Raw genomic sequence first — 3,280 nt, forward strand, 5'->3', positions numbered from 1 at the left:
GGTCACCTTGCCCTTCTCTGCTGCCTGTGTTGGTTACCCGCACACCGGGAGCAGCATCTGGGTCAATCCCCTGAGCCGCTGCGGGCCAGGCAGCCATCGGGGCAGCCCAAAGCCCTGCGGGGATAGGCAGGCACACTGGGTGTGCTCTTCTGTGAGAATGGTGCCCCTCCATGCCTTGCCTCAGCCTCCTCTGCCTGCGCTGTGCAGCTGCACACCAGCAGCGACCTCTGGGTCAGGCCTGGGCAGCTGCGTGCTGGAAGGAGCCTCTGTGCAGCTGCTGTGGGCAGGGCCTCTCTCCGCCTGCTCAGCCACTGTGGAGGGGCTGGCCGGGAGGAATTAATGGGGCACTGCTTATCACTGTGAGGGGCTTCAGAGCTGCGTTGCCACCCAGGGGGCTCAGGCGCCTGAAGTTCCTCAGGAGTCCCAGCCTGCTGGGCTGAGTATACCGGGATGATTCCATCCAGCTGTGAAGCCCCTGTCCCTTTAAGACTTTCAAAAAGCAGTTGCTTTTCTTTTTTCCCAGGGAAGCTGGCTGTGGTGATCCGCTTACAGATTTTTACTCATCTGTTTCCCTAATATCCAGCGCACCGTGCAATGTGTATCTGCGCTCCTGGTGCGGATCACTAGGGCTGGGTATTCAGCAGTCCTGTGCTTCCCCTCCCTCCCTACTCTGACTCCTTTTCTCCCCATGGTGAGCTGGGGTGGGGGGAGTGCTCAGGTCCTGCTGGGCCATGGTTTGTATCTTACCCCCTTCGTGAGATGCTGAGTTCTTGCAGATGTAGATGTAGCCTGGCTGTTGTACTGTATCCTCTGGTCTCTCTTTTAGGAATAGTTATATTTGTTGTATTTTCAAAAATATATATGGTTTTGGGAGATTTCTGCTGCCCTACTCATGCCGCCACCTTGGCTCCTCCCCCCATAATATTTTTAAGTGATAAAAATACATGGAAGAAATGATTCTAAATCCTTCCAAAGGTGTGGGGTAACTATTTGGTGAACATCCTTTAATCATATCTTTATGCTGATACATACTTAGAAGGACTGAGAGACAAATATATTTATAGATAGAAAAACAGATAATTTTACAAGAAAGATATTTATATGCTATATAAAAATCACATTAGATTTCCTTGAACTTAATAAAAGAACAAAGAAAGTGATATGAACATGAACCTGAAAAAAAACTAATGAACTTCAGATAAACATTTCATTACACTTTCGGATATTCCTCCAATTAAGTTTAAGAAAACGTGATTATCAGTAAGATTCACTCATGGCTTTTAAAGAGGTAGGTCTTTAACTTATACATTTTTAATAATGATGATATTTATTTTTCCTTTTTGTTTGTGATAAATTGATGCTTTTAACTGCAATTTTAGTTTCTTCAGAGTTCTATCTTAAAGTGGAATCAATTCATATCACCAGGCATTTTTATCTCCTCTGCTTCTCCATCCACAAGTTCTTTTTTTTATAATTTTTCCATCAACTGGATTTCATTGTACTATAGTCCCTAAATTTTGTACTATGGAAAACTTGCTTTTTGTCTCTACTTTTGAAAGACAATTTGGGTGAATAAAATATTTTAAGGACATATTTTACTTATTTCAGAACACTGAGGAGATGTGTACATTTTTATTCAGGTTTCAGTATAGCTATGGACATTTCTATGGTTCACTTTGTTATCCCCTCTGTCAGCGATTTTGCTTTTTATACTTAGGTTGCAGTAGAATGTCTTCTTTATTCTTGAAATTCAATAATTTAACAGTATGTGCTTTGATGTCGATTGTTCTGAATGAGCTTTCCTGATATATGATCTGCAGATTCAATTCTTCCTTCATTTCAATTAAATTTTCCTGTATTATACTTCTCTGTGCCTTTTTTGTTTCATAGATAGAGATCTTTTCTTTAGGGATGCCAATTATCCTTATACTGGCTCATCTATGACTGGTATCCAATTATTCTCTTTAATTGGTTTATTCATTCTCCCCCTCTCTCCCCCTTTCTCTCTCTCCATTCTCTGAGGATATACAAAGGCTTTTCTCCTATTGATAGAAATTACTTTCATCTAGGTCTGTTATCTCTGCATTTTCTCATTTATTCATTAGTTTTGTAGTAGTGTTTTGGTTTTCAATTTGTTTCTTTGGCCCTCCAGTCAGTATTTTATCATATTCTCAGAACTTATCATTTCATCTTTCAACTTTTGTTCACTTACTTTCATTTGAAATATGACAGCTTTCACAAATTTACTTGTCATGTTTTCACAAGGGCTATGCTAATAATTTACTGTATCATTCCAATTTCAGGATTTATAGGATAAATAAACAAGGAATAATAACAAAAAAGCTGAAATTTATCAAGTGGGTGCCAGGCATTGAAAAAAGTGATTTACATGCATTAATATATTTAATTTTCACAGTAACACTACATAGAAAGACTATTCTTCTTCTCTATCTACAAGATGAAGAAAATAGAACTAAGAGTTTAAATAATTTGCCCAAATGTATTAAATAGCAAAAGATAGAACTAGATACTAGCAGATAGATTCTAGCAATTTATCATAATGTCATACATATTTACTGAGTCCCATTCTTCCTCTTCATTAATTATCCAATGAATGGGATTTTTAAGAATTTCAATATTTGGCAAAACTGATTTTCTCTGTGATACCAATCTACTTTTTGAAGATAAGGAGACCAAGAAACTTAAATCCAGGGTTAAGAGAGGGGCAAACTCAGGAAAATAATGAGATTTAGAGGAATGCAGTGAAGGTGATATGCTGAAGAAAGCATTTGGGAGAGTTTCATTTATATTATCATAACATCAGGAGAACATCATTTTATGCATTTGAGCTCTATTATTATGCTTGTTTGTTATTTTTCTAATATCCATGTCTCTATTTTCTGTCCCTGGGAGTAGCACCAGAATATCTCAAAAGAGCTGTGTCTGTGTTGCATAAAAAGGAGACCAGTGAGTGTGTAAGCATGTGGGGTGTGTTTGTGTGTGTTTAGGAGATACCTGTGAAACTGTTCACTCTGGCCTACTGCCCACATGAAAGAGAACACTCAATTAGTAACCACTAGTAGCAACAATGAAAACTGAAGCAGGTGATACCAGCACTGGAAACATAAATAAATGCATTATTAGAATAGGATAGATTAGACTAGACTAGGGAAAAAAACTGTGAGCAAGCATCGGCATGAAAATCCAGCCTTTTAAGTATTTAAGACTTAATCAACTTAGATCCTTTTTCATTATTTGTGCTCAACCCCCTACTGACTTC

General features: G+C 38.8%; 1 non-coding gene across 1 annotated transcript; it reads right to left on the bottom strand.

Moving 5' to 3' along the window:
• Nucleotides 1–2,219: 2,219 nt before the first annotated feature.
• LOC118967324 (U6 spliceosomal RNA) lies at nt 2,220–2,322 on the bottom strand. Its single transcript, XR_005054243.1, has one exon. It is a non-coding gene; the product is annotated as a U6 spliceosomal RNA (small nuclear RNA).
• Between the last annotated feature and the right edge of the window lie 958 nt (nt 2,323–3,280).

The sequence above is a fragment of the Manis javanica genome, chromosome X, assembly GCF_040802235.1.
Source record: "Manis javanica isolate MJ-LG chromosome X, MJ_LKY, whole genome shotgun sequence".
NCBI classification, from domain to species: domain Eukaryota; kingdom Metazoa; phylum Chordata; class Mammalia; order Pholidota; family Manidae; genus Manis; species Manis javanica.